This window comes from Myotis yumanensis, unplaced genomic scaffold (assembly GCF_028538775.1).
Source record: "Myotis yumanensis isolate MYYU_CA2020_CCGP unplaced genomic scaffold, mMyoYum1.0.hap1 SCAF_5, whole genome shotgun sequence".
Classification (NCBI taxonomy): Eukaryota; Metazoa; Chordata; class Mammalia; order Chiroptera; family Vespertilionidae; genus Myotis; species Myotis yumanensis.
Genome location: NW_027223756.1, coordinates 53,829,205 through 53,850,342, shown reverse-complemented (window position 1 = coordinate 53,850,342; position 21,138 = coordinate 53,829,205). Strand labels below are relative to the sequence as shown.

The following is a 21,138-nucleotide window of genomic DNA, read 5'->3' as shown; positions in this document are numbered from 1 at the left end:
TAGAAGAGAGAAAGGTAGACGAGGGGAAGGCAAAAAAGGGTAAATGGGTATAAATGGTGACAGAAGACTTGACTCTGGGTGGTGAACACACAGTATAATATCCAGATGATGTATCATAAAATTGTATACTTGAAACCTATATAATTTTATTAACCAATGTCACCCCAATATATCAATATTTTCTTAAAAGGAACATTGATAACTTGGCTTTGACTATTAGACAGCCTCAGATCTTTTAATCATCCATTATTCTTCTCTCCTGTTCAATTGTAATTTCTCTCCAATCATTTTTTCACAGTTTTAAATGTTCACAGTAATATAATAGTACATATACTAAAAATAGAGAAAGAAATATCTGGAGAAATTTTTTTTTGTGTGTGTGTGTGTTAAAAAGAACCTTTATTATATGTTTATAGTAGCTTCTCGTGTTCTCATGCTTTCTTGCCACATGCCTTGGCAGCAGCAGGTGCTTTCTGGGCTGGGGCTTTCGGACCCTTTTGAGCTTTTGGAGGCACTGCCTTCTGGCCTGCAGGTTTCTGGGCGGAAACCTTCTGGGCTGGAGCCTTCTTGCCTGCAGCGGTCACCTTTTTTGCCTCAACCTTTGCAGCAGGTGCTTTTTTGGGAGAAGCTTTCAGGAGAGCTGCCTTTTGAAGCTTCCTAACTTTAAGCTTGATTATTCGGTTCCTCATTTTCTTTGCCTTCATTACTTTGTAACAATCAAAATCTGTCATCTTGGCTTTCTTTTCTCTGGCTTCAATCTTCTTGGCCCATCTTGTGGCTGCCCATTTTGTATTGATGTCTGCCTTCTCCCAGGCTTGTCGAACATACTTCTGGAGGGCACTGTGTAGGAACTTAAGGATGAAGTCAGTGAGCTGCATGCATTTGAAAGGCATAGCCTGTCTCCTTACTTGAGTGCAAGGTCCATCAACCAAAGCCCTGTTCTGATCGATAACATCTATGATCGCAACCAGCTTCCCGGCATGAGGCCCGAAGGAGACGTAGGCCACCCGGCCAACCTCCACGAAGCACCTGAACACCATGTTGGCGGCGCTCAGCGAGAGCATCTGGAGAAATTTGAAGGAAATAAAGAACGACTTCAATCATGGGGAGAGATTTGTGCTTCCCCTCTCCTAAATTGAGATGCTTCTTTTCTCTGCTCAGTCACATTAAATATCCATATATCTCCAAAGCCTTAAAAGCTTTATCGTGTACAAGTGTATTGGGTTAGGCAACATGGTAAGATCTTAGCATGCAAACTTAACTTCAATATTTTCAGCATTAGTTTGTAACCATTAAGAATTTGAGTTGGACTTAATGCAAGGTGGAAGCTTACTGACCTCATTTGCACAGCTAAGATCTATTATCTTCTACTTGTCACCATGTACACAGTAAAAATCATGAGGTGTTACATATTGTGTTTCCCTGTGAAAAAATAGTCCTCAAATGAGAGGGAATTGCTACTTCTAGAGGCAGAAGTGAAAGAGAATGTGAAACAACCTAAGAAAGTTATGGGTCTTAGAATATAAAAAGTTTAATGGGGAAAATAATTTGTTATTGTCATATTCAGAAATCTGAATATTTACAAAGCCTTGAGATGGTTCTCTTTTGAATTTAAAGTCTGTTGTGAAAGTAGGATTTTTAAGTAATCATAATATTATACCACAGCAAACTATGAGACTGAAATTTTAAGAAACCAAACATAACTAATTTTGTCACCACGTCATCAAAGAGAACAAGTTGCAAACATAAATGTTTTATGAGGAAACCACATAGAGATGGAATATCAATTCAGTCTCCATCCAGCTTTGGCTTGATTTTCACTCACCACAAGGTTTTGGAATCTTGTGTGTTAATACAGGTGAAATGAATGGATTTGGAGTATTTTCCATCAAAAAGATCTCTTGTACATTTGGACATAATTTTAGCTATATCTATAGACTCAAAACCATGTATAAATGAAAGAAAACTCCATCATAAAATCTGCTTACCATCTGACTGGTTTATTTTCTTTGGCTCCAGTGGTTACTAAGTGCCTTTCCTTTTTTTTATGTACGATCAAAAGAGCAAGTGTCTTTAGACATAGAATGTATATGATTATATCAATGGTAAGTCTCAGTCCTGAAAAGTTCTGCAGACAATTACAATAGGCGAAAAAGAGTACAGAAATTATTTGGAGAATTGAGAACATTTCATTACTCTTTGGAGTGCAGCCATAGCTGGCCAACATAAACCTTTTTGTGAGCGGCACCCATCTGGCCTTTATAGACAAGCACTGAATTCCCTGTAAGCAGTGTCATCCATCTGGCTTTATGAATGTGCGATGTGCTGGGTTCAACATAAATAATAACATCTGAATATTTACAAAGCCTTGAGATGGTTCTCTTTTGAATTTAAAGTCTGTTGTGAAAGTAGGATTTTTAAGTAATCATAATATTATACCATAATAAACCAAAGCCAATTGATAAAGATATATCTACATATCTCTGTGACTTAAATAATGGGGTGACATTACTGATAAAGATAAGTGGTGGTGTTGCTTTATCTCCCCCACCACTACCATCATCTATAGTTATTTCAACATCTTCCTTTAGCCTTTACAAATGCTTCAGAAAATACAAATTATTTAATGGCTGTGTGTGTGTGTGTGTGTGTGTGTGTGTGTGTAAAGGAGACCGTCATGATTTTTTTTCACCTGTTCCGTGATGGCTCAAATGTTTATAGTTGTGTGTTTTGTTTTTTTAATCTTGCAATGAGAAGAGGTTAACTTTCCAAAGCCTATGTTAATTTTCAACAATCTTTCTGGAAGTAAATAATGTTGAAGAACCTGTGTGGCATGTAATAGTGAGGTTCTCTTTATCAACTTATGTGCTCTACACAAGAATTGAAGTATTTTCAATTTATATTCCTGAACACTCAAACAATTTATCAAAGAACATGCTCATTACCAGAGCAAGAAGCAATTAGTCATATTAAACGTTCAAGATATTGAATAAAACAGAGCAGTTTAGAAAGTTGTAATGTAAACACACAATAATTAATTCTTCTCACTCTAATAGTTTAACTGCAGGACATCAGAGCTTTCATTGGACAGAATATGCAGTGTTTGCTTTAGTAACTAAACCAAAGCTTTTGCACTTACAGAACAACTGCAGTGTTACATAAAATTAGTCATTTGTTAGAGGACTGAATAGGGTTCTTGTGTCACCCTCTCGAGTCAGTGTCAAAATAGACTACATTGGGTAGCCTGGAGTTTTACCACATAGTAATACAGTGACCAAAATATTAAAATGAAGTATTAGTAACAACAATCAGAAAATGCTCCTTGATGGATAATAATCTAATGCACCCTGAGTCATTTCTCCAGACCTAGAACCAAGGAAAGTGCTCTGGATATACTGACATGAATGATACGTTGTGGTTCCTGGTTTTCTTCTCCAGAGGGGAAAGAAAACTGAGATGTTTGTTGCTGACAAAATTCTGCTTTTGATTTAAGGCAACACATACAATTACTCATAAATACTTTGTGGAATCAAGATAAATACATTTTCTTCTCCCAGTTATTTACTTTATTAAAATTAGAGCCCCTAAAGGCTATTACTATAATACTCTCCTAGCTCTCTCAGAAAGGTGTCTTTTAACTAAAATCGAAGGATTTACTTCCTGAAGTTATTCCTTTGATTACCATTCAGTCAGCGCTGGGGTCATTTGTATCAAACATTTAGAGAACAACCACAAGAGGAAGAGTGCTACCCTTTCTCCTGCACAGTCATTGTCTGAGAGAATCATTGTCATTGATTTCATACTCATTTAGGAAAACCATGGCTTTGCCCCCATCATCCTGGTGTCCTTTAAAACCACTGATGAAATAGGCAGAGGGTCATTCCTCAATTACATTGATTATTTCTAAACAATTTTAATAGTCTATTAATTCCCTTCCCGGAGGCAATATAATATGTCATGTAAATTAAATACACAAACAAGAGCAGACTCACACATATATACACATAGGAGCCACAGCTAATTATATTTTAAATACAGAATTCTTATTTTGCACAATTGAAAAGATGTTCCAAAAGTTCAGACCAAACAATTAAAAAGGATAATGATATAGTCTACAGCTTTCAGAGGCAAACAATGGAATTTCTCTTATCAAACATTCCACTAATATCTCTATAATTTTTTGGACAAATGAAATAAAAATGTCAATAGAGCCCAACTCCATTAAATCACAATACTTCTGGTAAGTATAATACAATTTTTAAGACCTTCAAAAATGCCATGAGTAGGAAATGGGTTTTAGTCACAAAACACACAATCAAATTAGCTGTAGAAAGACTTTTGATATTGGATTTAGGACCTGGGTTCTAACCTTGATTATTCAGTTGATGAGCTGTCTGACTTTAGCCAAGTCATTCCCCCGCCCTCTACTTGTTATATAATGGGGAGAATAATTAAAATATATGATGATTATGAAGATTAAATGAAATAATGCATATGAATCTGCCAAGCATAATGGCAGGCACATAGTAGATACTTGGTAGACATTAGTACCTTTCTCAGTTATTTAGGGTTTTATATCCTTAGGTTGTAATGGCTATAAAGTCTTCTAAAAGCAATGGATAGAAGCCAGTCTGAACCCAAATTTTTAATTGAAGTTAATTTTAAAATATCAAAATGAGAGGTGAAATTGTTCCTGATTTACTATTATTAAAAACAATAATTTAATTACTGTAGAGAAGAGATAAAAAAAAAAATCTATTCATTTCATGTCCAGAGGATTTCTACAAAGATTCTCACCATTTTTCATGCAATGACCCAAGAGAGAAAGAGGCTCCTTTCTACTCAGTGGTGTGGCTCAAGGAGGGCGGAGGGTGGGGTGGGAACTGGGTGGAGGGGAGTTATGGTGGGAAAAAAGAGTAACGAATGTAATAATCTGAACAATAAAGATTTAATTAAAAAAATAAAAAAAATGAATTCCTAACAATGGAAGGCAGGCAGACAACTCCCCAAAGAAATAACCACCTCTCTACCTGTAATCCTTTGATGTTAACTTCTGATAGGAATGCTAGGCTGATCCCAAACAAAAGAATCAACTTTTTTTCTCATTTACATTTTACCAAATCCAGGTTATTTGCACATTAAGAAAGCCACAAATGTTCACTTAATATACCTAACACTTTGGATGAGTTGACCAAAATAAACCAATGAGTTTATTTTGCTGAGCAAGTTTCACAATTCTTTTATTGAAAAGCGAAAGGATAATGTTGTTGGTCAGGTCACCTGGAAGTGGACTCTGAGAGGACTGAGATTTGCATTTGAAAGTTTATTGGGGAGTACCCTGGGCATTACCCCACTGTGGGATGGTAAAAGAAGCAAGACTGGATAGAGAGAGAAGGTGAGCACCACAAACACCTCAGCCAATCTGTGGGTGCTCTGTAGCTAGGAGTGTTGATAGCAGAGTTGTCAAAAATTGGGCAAAGGAGTCTACCTTTATATTCTTCTCATCAACCATTTGATTCAGGCTCCCCTGGGAAGGAATGGCCCCCTTATTGAGGAGATGGGAACTTAGCTTTGCATTGTTGAGGGAGTGAGAAATTCAATCCCAGGAAGGAAAGATGGGGACCAGAGACTGTTTCTGAAGCTTGTACTTGGTGTTCTTCATTATGGTGGCTCTTACCCCACAGGCTTAGGCTTAGTCACCAGTGTGGGGTTTCCTCCTATCACTTATATTTTTAGGGACTGGGGAATAAGCAGTGTGTGGATCTTTAGACGCCTTAAGCCAAACCTGAGCCAGGATTTTATTTATTATTTCCTATGTACTCTGTATCCAACATTCCTCAAAATGTTTGGGTATTCCCCTATTCTCAGTTTATAGTTATTAAGTAAATGTCCATAAATTTCTTTGTGGAAGTCCTAGGAGAATTATTTCCATATACACTTGTCATGATCTTGCTGTATCCTTCCTTCTGGAGATCTAGTCTGTCCCGTGTTGAGTTATGTATTGGTAAACTGGCTCAGATCAACAAAAAGGGTAGGGATTTTGACCTTTTAATGGGGAAGTTACCTAGCCTATTGATGATCTATTCTTGATTTATTTTAATTGTGTAGATTGAGCAATACCTTTGCTGGTTTCCCATCTATCTTGCCCCAAGAGATGCCATATTCTATTAACCATCTCCTGAGCTCTCTGCACATCAGCTACCAGTGCAGCCTCACATCTCATTAGAGTAAGTGTACCCAACTGTATTTTCACATTTAATAATTAGCCTATATTATTTCAGGATCCTGTCATTACCTTCTGCTTTGGGAAGCTCAGTTCTATCTAGGGAACTCCTGGCCTATGAAGCATCGACACCACAGAGTTCCTCTATGATGTTGATGCCTCTTGCCAAAGCATTCTTTACTGTTTTGATAAATGGAGTGTCCTCTGGGACTTCCCTTATAACATAGTCATTAGGCAGGTTTTCCAGGCTTCCTTAGCATATCTACTTCCCTGAGCCTCTCGATCCCCTGATTACTGTCTGTTCCATAGCGTTGGCATTCAACTTCACTTTATCTGGGCCATGATTTTTCTCAAGCTCTTAAGAGTAGTTTCTAACTGTATGACAGCAGCAACTTTCTGGATACTTGATTGTAGCAGAGTTCTCCCATATTGGTAAATTCTCCCTTAGGAAATTTTCTTCTCTCTCTTTAGGCAACACAACACAACTACATTTTAGGAAATTTGGGAACAACCAAGAAACAGAGGATCCTATCAAAAGATTCAAAAGATTCCCCCAAATTAGATGATTTTATACAAAATGGACTAGGATTCCTAAGGTACAACAGTATTGTGAGAAAAACATTCTGAGTTCGAACAATAAAATCATTTATAAATCTAATACTATATCAAGGAAATGAGTGCAATGGATAGAAATATAATTGGTTCATACTTTTGGCAGTGATTTTCCTATCTTCAGGTATTTTTCTTTCTTTCATTTAATAACACTAGAGAGAGAATGTTGTCCCACTGTAGCTAATAATATAACCACTTGACTAGCACTGGTCTGTGGATGCCTTTCAGGGCCCAACACTGGTCTGTGGATGCCTTTCAGGACACAGTTTCCAATAGGAGCTGCCTTCAATAGAATAGAAAAAGGAAATGTGTAGTGATTATCTGAGATAGAAAGAAAGCATCTTCTTGAATTTTTCAGGCATGAAAAGGGAGTTATATTCATCAAGGCAAGTCTGCATCCACACTGCCTGAGATAGCCATTCACAGTCACAATAGCTTCTAAAATGCCTTTGGAGCATTGCAGCTTTTTTCTCTTGATGCCAGCTGCCCCTTCTGCCCCAAAGCCCAGACTACCAGCTCTGCCAATCTTTCCCATATGCTAGAATTAGAATGTGAATATTGAGGCCAAAGGGAGAGAAGGAAAAAAAAGGCCAATTTTCTAAAGGTCAACAGTATCGAAAAAGAGTCCCTCTGAACCTGCAAGGAAGTACATATGGTAGCCTAAACCACTGGAATGGAATTGGCCTCTTGAATACATATTTATTCATATATATCCAAAGTAAATTTGTTTTTTATTGTGCTTGGTATTTTGAGAAATTTAGTCTGTATGCTCTTGAATCATTTATACTTAGATTATTAAAAAATGTTTTGTTAAATTAATTTGCCATTCAAAATCTTTAAAAGTATTTTTTCTCTTTAAGCTCTTTATTATTAAAAAATCAAATAAAGCAAACTATGATTTGAAAAGTATAAACAAGACTTGGAAACCTAACTGTGAATTTAGAGTAAAATCTCACCTTTGGTTCATGTTAAGCCCTCCTACTTGAGCCCTCCCGTGGCTTCTGGAACATAATTGCTGCTTTTCATCATGGACCCTTCCCAGCTCCCAAGACTCCTTCTTAGGGGGCTCCAATGTGGCTCTTGGGTTACCACACTCTTCTTCCACAAAATTACAAGTCTTGCCATCAACGTGGCTGGAGAAAGGAAGTTATACACGTGTGAGTCTCTGTCTGTGAGGAAATGCCAACTAATAATGGATGTCATCCCTTGCTATGAGCACCCTTATTCCTCATTCTTACTTATCACAGATTCTGTTTATATTTCCCACCCGCCCTTCCATTTCTCTTTCTCCCTTAGTTTTCCTGACCTTTTGTCCTTTTTTCTAACATTCTGACTTTTTTAGGACTTAAGAAAGCTACTGAGGGCATGTGGGTTTGAGGCTGTAGATCTTCAGAATGGTTTAGGTATGATTGAAGAAGAGTGTCACAAAATTGACTGGAATAGAGTGTCCCTTCAACAATTAGTGGCAAGGCAAAGCATTGAGGCCTCTAGAGTCAGCCCCAAAGGCAGGTAAATAGTTGTCCTGGCCCTTCCCGAAGATGAAAACACTCCTGCAGTGGTCCTTTTGCCAGGTGTTGAAAAGGAGGTCCACCATTTCTATGAATACCTAATTCTACAAAATGCAGCCAGAATTTCATCTTCAATCTCTCTGTATGAGATTGACTATGAATTCTCTGAAAATATTGAGAGCATATCAAAAGCATCTCAGTTCAAACCACCCTTAGCATTCATCTAGACAACCACAGAGCCTCTGCATGTACTATGGGCCCACAACCACTCCTTGCTCCTTCCGTTCCTCATTCTACACAGCATTTGGGGTATATTTTTCAGAAGGCAAGTTTTATGTCATTGCTCACTTCTCCCTCATAAAACTTATCAAGCCTTTGACTAGTTCTTGGAATAGAGATCAAAGTCCAGCCCCATGTTGCATCACTCTTCTCACTCTCCACACCCTCCAGCTGCCCTTCTCCTTATTCCTCAGCCCTCCATGCTCCCTCCCATTGTGGGGTCACTACACTTGCAACACCTCCTTTGAGTACAATATACCCCCCAACTCCCACCCTCACTGCCTCACCTCTGCTCCACTCCTTACACTGTTAACTCCTACTCATTCCTCGGCTCTCAACTGAGGCATTATTTCCTAAGAGGAATTTTAGGCTCACTGTTAAATGGTCTTATTGTACAAATTCTGTTACTTCAAAGTTCTTATGTTAGTATTAGTTACACCTTCTTGTGACTTTTATCACCATTACATCATCAGCATAGGGCCTAACACATAAGATTCACTCAGTCATTGTTTATTAAATGAATAAGTGAACCATATATTACAACATGGCTTCATTTTGCCCCCAACTATTGTTATCCATATACTAAACTAGATATGGGAGTACCATTTCTGTAGACTTTGAAGTTTAACTTACATCTTGATAATGGTCTTTAAATAACAAACCCCAATGTTTTCCCTTTCCTCACTGAGGTATTGTTAAAATGATGTCAAGAAATTAAAAACTATTGCTCTGTGAAAGGACATATGCAAAGAGGATGACATGTGAATATCCTAAATACAGGCAACATATTTGACAAAGGATACAATCTAGATTATAGACTATATAAAGAAGTCTAAAAACTCAACAGTAAAAACAAAAACAAACAACTTAGTTAGAAAATGACAAAATACATGAGCAAACATTTCAGTGAAAAGAATGTACAGATGACAAGCACCAGGAAAGAGCTCTCTATATTACTTCATAAAACCACATGTATTATTTCATAAAATCACATTTATCTCAATAAAAATTAAATGATATTGAGAAATTTTATCATTTTACTTATTTCATCAACAGATGAATTCTATGCATAATACATTGGTAGGCACTGGAAACCCAGTAAATGCAAGATAGGACACATCTGTAGCTGTTTCAAACATATATTTCTTGTGCAAGGATGGAGAGGGAACCAGCTTTCAGACTGATTTCATGCCTGGACTTAAAGATAGGTGCTACTGCTGCCCAGCGCTCTCTGTGGCAGGTTATATATCCTTGGGATTCAAATGTAGGCAAAAGTAGTCCTAGGTGTTATGGTGGGGACAGGCCAGGAATTCCAGCATTAAAGGAAATACTAGATGAAAGAAAAACGAATTAGAGTTGAGAATACTGATAGTGGCTTGGATTTCTATGGATTTGTATAGCAGATGAAATAAATAGGGAGGGGTGGGTGGAGAAGGTGTTGATTACATGCAAGACTTGCTGATAAGGTATCTATATATCTATTTCAAGGCAAAGTCCCATCTGCCGCAGATGTGTGCATATGTGTGTGCACATGGGTGTGTGTGTGTGTGTGAATTTATAATTTACATAATAGTAATCTCTATCTGTTTGGGCCTTGCTGTCTTAAAATTTTCATAAAGTGGTTATAGTTCAGAATTTCAGACAAATGCTGACAGTATTTTTGCTCTTTGATTTGGCACTAATTTAGACATTCACTTTTATACTTTTGATCCTGGGGCTTTTAATAAAGGCCCACATTCCCCTTAATTAAAAGCAGGATGGTAGGGCTTAATTTTACTACAGGGAATTCTAATAAGGCATCACCCAAATTATCATGAGCGCTCATTAAGTTTACCACAAACCTTTAAATATCTGTGATAATACTTCTTCTGGATTACATTCTGGTATAATGTTTAATGAAATTCTGAGATTTTTACCAGATAGTTAAACAGCAATGAAATAGCCACACTTAATTACTGAAAAATGATTGATTTATTCTCAGATGTAATTTCATGAAGTGAAATTTGACGGTGTGTTCTTAAGAGAGGCAGAATAATAACAACAACAACAACAACAAGAATACATGCTGCAAAAAATGGGAAAGCAAGACTGAGGCCATCAAAGACTGCAGAGATAACATGCTAATTAGAAACTAGCTAATGGTATCTCACTGAAGGTCTCTGAAAGCTGCACCTTCTTTTTTCACAGGGCATTTGTAGCCCTGTGGCTACAGACTGTCAAAATGAGGGTAAGGAAGTTTGCAATGGGCACACAATGATTATGATGTCACAGCTATAAATATTAAATAATAATAATAATAATAATAATAATAATAAAACACTAAAGCAGTAGGGTGATATACTCAGAGCCAGGACAGGATTTGATTTCTCAAGAGCTAAGTACCAGCTGGGGAAAATGCCCAGGCCTTGAGAAAAGGATAGCAATGAAAAGAGTGTACTGCTATTATACTGAGAGCAGCTTTGCAAGTCTCACCATACTTTCACGGTGGAAGAATCGGGTCACTTCTGGGAGGAGGTCTGTGATGAACCTTTGGGAACTTAAGTAGGAAATAGATTTAATAACTGTTGACTGGCCGAAACCGGTTTGGCTCAGTGGATAGAGCGTTGGCCTGCGGACTGAAGGGTCCCGGGTTCGATTCCAGTCAGGGGCATGTACCTGGGTTGCAGGCACATCCCCAGTAGGAGATGTGCAGGAGGCAGCTGATTGATGTTTCTCTCTCGTCGATGTTTCTAACTCTCTATCTCTCTCCCTTCCTCTCTGTAAAAAATCAATAAAATATATTTAAAAAAAAAATAACTGTTGACTGTAACCCTGGTGGAGGCTGCACGCTCTCTCTGTAATGAGCTTAGCTCATACCCAGTGGTACATTCTGTCCCTAGAAGCCCACTGACCATTGCTTAACGTATAGCACATGTTGCATGAAAACCTGCTTTTGTTTTCTACTTTATCTCTACCAATTTCCTTTAATTGATCTGGATTACAATACTGATCCTAGAAGAAGAATGAGGCCCAGAAATCAGGATTTTAAAAAGATTCCCAGGTGATTCTAACGTGGAGCCAAGGTTGAGAACCAGTGATCTAGGCCAGTGGTCTGCAAACCATGGCTCGCGAGCCACATGCGGCTCTTGGGCCCCTTGAGTGTAGCTCTTCCACAAAATACCACGTGCAGGTGTGCACGTACAGTGCAATTGAAACTTCGTGGCCCATGCGCAGAAGTCGGATTTCGGCTTGGCGAGTCTATTTTGAAGAAGTGGCATTAGAAGAAGGGGGGGGTGTCGGTCGGTCAGGCGACAGGAGACACTGCACAGGCGGCTGCGGGATACGCAGCTCCGGGGAGGCGCGTGCGATTCATGGACCAGTTGAGTGAGCCAGTCAGTCAGCTGTCTCATTGTGCAGTGGTTAGTGCTAGTCGCGTCCACAAATTGCGCGCGGGTAACAAAAGTACCTACTCGAAGCATAACTTTACCTGTATTTTTCCAACCAGCTGCAAATCCTACAGGTATTTTTGTCATCAATTTAAGAATTGTAATTATTAAGAATTATTAAGAATTGTAATTATTTTGTGTTGGTGGCTTTATTATTATAAAATGAAACATTTTTTTAGGTGCCCTGTTTGACATGGCTACAAAGAAAAAGCAAAGAAAAATGGAAGACGAAAACCGTGAATTTAAAGTTGAATGGACTGAGACTTTCATGTTTATTCAAAACTTAAATGGCCTTCCGACCTGTCTTATTTGTCAGGAAAAATTGGCACATAACAAGAAATCAAATTTGGAGAGACACTTTACAACTAAACACACGTTATTTAGTACTAAATATCCTGTCAGTGATGCAAGGAAGAAAGGAGTTGAGGAACTTCAGAAGAGTCAAGAAAAATCAAGTTCTGTATTTAATTACTGGATGCAATCTTCCCACAATGTTAATATTGCAAGTTTTGTGGTTAGTCAAGAGATTGCTAAGAGAGGAAAACCATATACAGACGGCGAATACATAAAAAGTTGTTTTATAAGTGCATCCGAAGAGCTCTTTCGGGATTTTAAGAACAAAGCGGATTTCTAAAAATTAAAGAGTTACCATTGTCTGCTAAAACAGTGAAAGATAGAACAGTCAAAATGTCTTCGAATATAATTAGGAGTACCCTAATTAAGTTAATAACAATGTACCTACCTATATAATTTAAAAATTTGGCTCTCAAAAGAAATTTCGATCATTGTACTGTTGATGTTTGCCGACCACTGATCTAGGCAGTCAGAAGGCCCACATTTCTATTCAAACATTATCCTCAATTCAGACATAGAAACAGGATCCAGCTAGATGTATCGAGGGTCTCCTTGTCCGGTTAGAGTCCAGGGGTGGGCAAACTTTTTGACTTGAGGGCTCAATGGGTTCTTAAACTGGACCGGAGGGCCGGAACAAAAGCATGAATGGAGTGTTTGTGTGAACTAATATAAATTCAAAGTAAACATCATTACATAAAAGGGTACGGTCTTTTTTTCTTAGTTTTATTCATTTCAAACGGGCCGGATCCAGCCCGCGGGCCGTAGTTTGCCCACAGCTGGGTTAGACTCAGAGTTTCCTTAAATCTTAGACTTTTTGTGGCTCTGATCATATTTTCCTGGCTTGAAACTGAAAATTTTAGGATGATTTTTTTTTCTTTTTTCCTTCCCTGTCTTTCACACCCATTACTTCATTTGAATGTTTGCTTCGTTTTTCTTATATGAATCTAATCTGATAGGATTTATTCACAGAGTAAAGCTTAATAAAATTTCTGATTCTGTTTGATTGGGATATAATCACTCACTGACAGTTACTATGGGCTTCTGCATTGTTTGTGCTTTTTCTTTCTGGCAAATTTTGCACATGCAGAGGCTCACAGATGTGGGCATACAGACATGGACACACACATGAACATTCCATGTATTTATGGTTTCTTCATGAAAGGAGGACAAATGCTGACAGTATTTTTGCTCTTTGATTTGGCACTAATTTAGACATTCACTTTTATACTTTTGATCCTGGGGCTTTTAATAACAATAAAGTACATCTGTAGAGCATTTCTGGCATCAGGGTTTCATCATTTCACCCTTAACCAAGGACACTGTTTTATTTTCCCAGGTCCACTACTAACCTTCTGCTTTTGCACCTGTGATTCTCAGTCTGTATCTCAGAGATTTCAGGGTTATTATGCATTAGGGAGCACCCAGGGCTTTATCCTAAAGTAAGCTCTTACTATCATTTATGTACTAGAGGCCCGGTGCACGACATTCATGCACTGGGTGGGGGAGGGGGTCCCTCAGCCTGGCCTGTGCTCTCTCACGGTCCGGCACCCCTCGGGGGGCCTTGGTGCTGCCTCAGAGGTGGGAAAGGCTCCCGCCACCACCACTGCCCTCACCAGCCGTGAGCCCAGCTTCTGACTGAGTGATGCTCCCCCTGTGGGAGCACACTGACCACCAGGGGGAAGCTCCTGTGTTGAGCATCTTCCCCCTGGTGGTCAGTGCACGTCATAGCAACCAGTCATTCCACAGGTTGGTCAATTTGCATATTAGGGTTTCATTATATAGGATTAGCATTAAAACACCTTGGATTTTTGTCTTTGATATTGCTTAAATATTCATAAGATGCAAAAAGCCAATATCATATACTTTCTTTAGAGCAGGTATTCATGGAGCAAAAATTTAAGAAATAATGCAGAAAAAAGAAGGCTAGAAAGAACAGAGGTAAACAGTGACGACTTTGCCAAGAACAAGCTCCATGCCTAATGAGAATTGAGATACATTTACATTTGGCTTTTAATTCCTCCATCAATTTGGACTATGTTTTTGTGAACATTAGATAATATATGTGAAAGTACCTTTCTAAATTCTTTGGACATGGCAGATGCCCAATAAATATAAGTTTTACTACTATATGAAGCATCTTCTTACCATAAGCAGGATTTAACCAATTGGTAAAGAAAGTTACAACTTAGTTGAGCTAATTAGAATAAAACACTTCAAACTGAGAATGCACACTTACTGTTACCATAAAAATTCTAAGCCTCACCTTCATCCAAGAATATAAAAAATCATTTAATTCAATTCTGAAAAACCTAAGAATTCCTATTTCCTGTCTCTAAGTCTCCCTGAGCTTTCATTCCAAAAGAAGCCAGGCAAATTTCCAAGTTATTTCATTTTCATTTGTTCCATGTTATCTTTCAGTGTAGATGAATAATCCTTAAGACAATCCCATATAAGATAATCTCTTAATGTATACATACAGTGGGGCCTTGACTTACGAGTTTAATTCGTTCTGTGACGGAGCTCATAACTCAAATTACTCATATGTCAAATCATAAAGTGAACGAGTGAGACACGTGATGCTGGGCTGACGTTGTGGCGTTCACTGTGACATTCGCTGCACCAACTAGCGGTGGGGTATCTGAAGCTGGCTCGTAACCCGAATTTTAGCTCGCAACTCAAAGCAAAAAATCGGCCGAGAGACAGCTCGTATCTCGAAAAACTTGTTAGTCGGGACACTCGTAAGTCAAGGCCCCACTGTATTTATAGGGAATCTTAGCAAAGGAAAGTAGCAATTTGCTTGTCTGAAAGTAAAATTCCATTTTGGAAAGTACATGTATAATGTTGGATGTTTATAAATGCCATTCATTGGCTACTGACGAGTATGGCGACAATCCTATGTCTCCATGTCACCATTGATAGAGTGTCAATAATCACCCATCTTTGAGGGATTCTGCACGGTGACTGTTTTGGACATTATTATGCAACAAATGAGTGGCAAATAAAATAAAAGTGGAACCCAAGACTCTTATTCACAGCCCATGCCAATTTATATGCTCTACCAGTTTAACAGTTAGAGCATCTAGAAATGCTATAATAATGTTATTTAGCAATGCCATTGAGAGGTCTCAGAATTTTATTTATTATATTTTTATAGTTATTTCATTATTATTTCTTATATTTTTATATTAGAAACTTTCTTCTTATTAAATCAAATTGCTGTTCTATTTAATTCTGTTATTTTAAGGTCATTTTTATAGGTCTGTCTCTAGATACAGTTGTATGTATACATTCAATAACTGTTACACAAAATATTAAATATACACAAAATATGTGAATACTACATTACCAACTCATCATTTTTTTATCTTCCAAGATGTTTGAGGGAGTCATTTTTCATTTTCTCTTTATTCATTCTATTTTTAGCCAAGACAGTCAAGTGACCCATTAAGTAGAGATGATGGGGAGAAATTAGTCATCCTAATCACTTTGGAAAGAAAAATAAAAGGGGCATCTCCTATAACTTAAAGGTGTAAACTTAAATCTGTAGGAAGTGCTTCATGCATTTCCTACATGACTATTTTGTATGCCACTAATTTTATACACACACTATATGACATCAGATAAAATATTCATTGTTTAAATTAAGTAAATTGAGACTTCAATATTATATATTATTTGTTCAAAAAATTATTTCTGTGGCTAAGAAAAAAATCCCAGTTCTCAATCCAGACGCCCAGACTCATCTGTTCCTGGAGACCATGTAACTTCTAAGCATAGCTTGGAACACTTAGGTCACAAGGTCAGTCTCTGCCTTGTTCACGGTGATTCAAAGTCATTAGCAGCTAATGATTATTTGTGTTGAACAAGAGCCCAATCACACTACAAACTGCCATGGTTGGTATTAATTACCAACCTTGGTAGCAGCAGCAAGTTCAGAAATTGAATAATCCTACCAAGCACTGTCTGGTTGATAGGAAGTTGCCTTTCACATCCCTGCATGTTCTGGGAGAGGTGCACTGATCTGGAAGAGTGGCCAGCATGAAATTTCAGTCCATCTCCAGTCATGTTTACAAGACAGGGACAGATATAAAAGAGAAAAAGAAGAGTAGGGTTGTTGCTCCTAATATTAAAAAAAAAAGTATGATTCAAGGAAATAATATCCAAGAATAATTGAAGGCTTGGTTTAATCAAAAGCAGATTAAGTATGTCACTGAAAACACAGCTCTGATACCCAGTTATTAATAGGCAGTGCCAGCAATAATAATAATGTACCTTGATGTTTACAGCTGGGCCATGCCCTGTAGGTGAATCATAAGATGAAAACCATTGTATAAATTAGAAGTGCTAACATTTCCATGAATAATAAATAATTGATTCCTATGACTCTATAGTGAAAACAATTTACTTGAAGAATTTTATCTCTTATTTAGATTTATAACTCTTCTTGACATTTTGTTCTAATATTCAAAATTATGTCAGAGTAAATGAACTATTATAGGAAAAGTATTAATTTTGCCTGTTGATACAAGCAAAGCATATTGCTTTTGATTTTTTATGAAAAAGTAATTTTGTTTTTCATAAATACATAATGAACTCTTGTTTTTTCACCCATGAACAAAAAGGGGCTTTTGAATACATAAGACATAGCTACAAGGATGCCAATCTCCTTTTATTTATCTCTGTTCAGCCAACACATTTGAAATGTTCTGAAACTGATTTTTCTTTTTACATGTAATAAAGTCTGTCACCAGCACAATAATGACAAGATTCACAACTGACCCATTCTTTATATCACAAATCTTCAACCTCAACATGGGCATCAATAAAAGGCTGTGATTAATACCAGGTTTAAGGCCTTTTTGTAGGAGCATATTGCATTTAACCCTAATAAGTATCCTTTCTTACCCTTGCAGTTGTACTGGTCTAACTGAATAGGAAAAGAGAGAATACAAATGGTTACATCATTTTAGATTATTTCTTGGCTCTGTCTTATGAAAGTTAATATGATATTTCACTTGTATTCTCTTAAGGTAAGAAGTACCAATGAATTTATGACATTGAACTTTTTGGGTAGGAGGGAAGAATGGTACTTTTTAAGAAGTCTTTCTGTATCTGTCCACTTTGCTCTTACTCCATTCAATCAAACCAAGACAAGTTTTCATGCACCAAATTATTTCAGATGAAACGTAATAGGCTGTCCAGGTGTAGTCATTTTGGATATATTTCACAAATTAACATAAAAAGTATGTATATGTATATATTATATAATGATACATTTGAAATTTGAAATGTAAGTACCTTATATAACTGAAATTTGCTAAAAGTAGATCTTAAATGTTCTTACCAGAAAGAGGTGTGGGGAGGGGGGCCAGTAGGAAGAAGGAAGGAAGGAAGGAAGGAAGGAAGGAAGGAAGGAAGGAAGGAAGGAAGGAAGGGAGGGAGGAAGATGGTAAGCACCAACCTGGTGGTCAAATGATGCACTTATAATAGCCTTATTTTGTTTGTAGTTGAATGTTGTTTACTGAGTTTTTTGTGATAAGTAACTTGTTTGTGAAACTGGGAGTTCTCTGAATTTAATATAATACAAATATTAAAAGCAGCCAACCTATTTTTGCCACTGAAGTTCAATGAGATGAATAGAGTTCATTTTTTGTTTTTTACATATTAGAGAAAAGATACCCTTTAAGATAATCATTTCTGAATGGGACTGCTCATAGGTAGAAAAATAATCTTTGAAAATTTAGGTTGATGGATCTATGATATAGCCACTCATCAATTTTAAAAACAATCTTAAATTGAATTCTTGTTAGGTTCCAAATACTATTTTTTATTGATTTCAGAGAGAAAAGGAGAGGGTGAGAGAGATAGAAACATCAATGATGAGAGAGGATCATTGATTGCCTGCCTCCTTCACGTCCCACACTGGGGGTCAAGCCTACAACCTGGGCATGTGCCCCAACCAGGACTCAAACCGTGACCTCCTGGTTTATAGGTCGATGCTCAACCACTGAGCCATGCTGGCCGAGCCCAAATACTATTCTTAATGCTGGGAAAATGCAAGTGGAAAGGTACAAAATGTTCTAAGGAACACTGTTTAGAGGAAGAGATGGTTAAATAGACCAGTAATTACCAGTGTGTATGGCGCTATGATAAAATCTAAGTTATCAATCAAATGGTTTTTGCTCCAACTAGAAATTATATTAAAGTGCCTGGCATAGGCATTTAATTTTAAGTGGAGCACAGAGAAAACATTATTCTTAAATATTTTAAAGTGATATATTTTAGGTACCCGTTCTATTTTCCTCACATAACTACTAGTGTACATGATATTCGTAGTTGTCTGCTGTACAGAGTATATTTTGTTCAACCTTATATCTGCTAAATCCAATGAAACATCTTGGATTTAGCTTTTTACATAGTGGGTACTTGGAGAGTGTACAGCTAGCTATTCATGCAAGGCACACCATGGTTTAAAGGACTTTGCTTCATGTGCCCCATAAATCTGAAGCCCTTAAGAAGGACTGATAGCCGAAACCGGTTTGGCTCAGTGGATAGAGCGTCGGCCTGCGGACTGAAGGGTCCCAGGTTCGATTCCGGTCAAGGGCATGTACCTGGCTTGCGGGCACATCCCCAGTAGGGGATGTGCAGGAGGCAGCTGATCGATGTTTCTCTCCCATCCATCTATCTCTCTCCCTTCCTCTCTGTGAAAAATCAATAAAATATATTTAAAAAAAAAAAAGAAAGACTGATAAAAGAAATATCTATAAGATAATCCCATCATAAAACAACTCATACAACTCACATAGAAACATATACCGTACTTCTTAAATGTGGATGACACCCAAAAACAATGGTTTGTGAATAAAAGGCAGCTCAGTGTTTCCTATATAGTTGGTGCTCTGTAAGTACTAAATAAATGAGTGAATAAATAAATGAATGAATGAGAAAGAGAGATAATATCTGAGTGTCACTGTTAACTTTAAAGCACTGTGTATACAAACTATTGCTGTTTGTGATGATTATTTTGAAGCCTTAATAATTTCTAGATATTTTCTTCATCCTCAACCCTCCTTTTAAAAAAAAGTTGTTTAATTACCTTCCTGCACTATAAAAAGACAACATTCATTCTGTACATGGAGGTGAGAAACAAATGTCTTTATCTAACAAAGAAGTACCTTGTATCGCCATTAATCTATCAGCCAAGTTCATTAATCTTCTAAAGCAAAGCAACTATCCTCAGATGTTCCATTATAGTAAGATATGAAATAAAGGTACCAAGTTTTAGAAGAAAAAGAAGCAAATTCTTTAACCTCCAAATTCCAAGTCATCTGTTATGGAAAATCAAGTTTAGTATGTGTCAAAGAAATGAACTCTACTTCATTCTTTGTGTACAAGTCAGGATTTATCAAGTATACTTTATGAGTTACAGATAACTGACTATCCATTCCCTGGACTAATAGGTCATCTGATTTTTCTCTAAACAGCCATGGATCCAAGCATGAAGCCACTGAGGATGATACTCATAGCTGATCTCAGAAGTGCTGAACCAGACCAGAATCAACCTAGAAGAAAACCAGGTCAGAATTAAATTAATAAAATTATCTCTTTGGAATAACTTGCTATTTTGTAGCCGAAACCAGTCAGCTAACAAGGTCAGTTATCCTTAGAATTTATTTTATTATCTGTGTCTACTTTTGAATATTCAGATACAAATGGTCCTATTCTTATTCTAATTTGGTGGTTAACTTTATAAATGTGCCAGAGGTTTACTCTACTGGGCATGTTATCTGAAAGTAAAATAATGGTGCTATCCAGGCAAACAGCTTATTAAATAAAGCATGGATATTTCACTTGTGCTTTTGAAGAGAACAAATGCCTTTTTCCTCCTTTAGGAATTCTATCTATGGGTCCCAATTATTTTGAGACATATTACAATCCAGTATTTTTTTTTTCAGGAATGTTACCATTTTACTCTGGTCTAAAATATTCCCTTCAGATCTCTGGAGTGTAAAAAAGTACTCAGAAAGTTATAAATTCTACCACCAGAGTGACTGAATCCCTCTGCAGTCGCAGTCGATCCAAGTTACCGACATCAGCAGAAAGTCACACAGAACTCGTTCTGAGCATCAAAGCTAGAGAGGTTGAAACAGTGAAATAAACAGTATGACCATAGGATAAAATGCATACAGGATAGATAGGCTGTGGGCAAAGAGGAAATGCTGATCAGCAGCCCAGCTCAGCACAGCCTGCATGGCTGGTCTTCACCCAGCCAGCACTGCCATGTCTATACCCCTGTGTCTGGCTGGCACGGCAGCTCTCCTGTCCCCAGTTATAACAGGGCAGGACCATGACTTGCCCCGCACAATATGAGGAACGGGAAAGGGCATGGCCAGAGAATTCTTCCTCTGCCACTACCTTTTTGAGCCCTGATTGTTTTTCCCACCAGCCTTACATTAGCTATCTCCACATCAAGACCCAACTATCTTCTGCCCCCCACAGGTTTCTCAAAGCTTTTCTTGTGATGTCTTACAATAGCCCTGAGATCCATCAAGCTCCCTCTATTTTCTCTGGCTTTGGGGTTGGGAAAGGATCCAAGAACCTGTACTGGTTCATCTTCTTTCCTAATTGTATAATACTTCTTTGGTAAAAATAAAATAAAAAATTTAAAAATCTAGTTATTTAAAAAACTCTTCCTGCCTATGAATTGTTTTTATATTCTTAGCTATTTTGGAAGTTT

General features: G+C 37.5%; 1 pseudogene; it reads right to left on the bottom strand.

The window, feature by feature from the left end:
• Window positions 1-403: 403 nt before the first annotated feature.
• LOC139011732 (large ribosomal subunit protein eL14 pseudogene) lies at window positions 404-1,049 on the bottom strand (annotated as a pseudogene).
• Window positions 1,050-21,138: the final 20,089 nt, after the last annotated feature.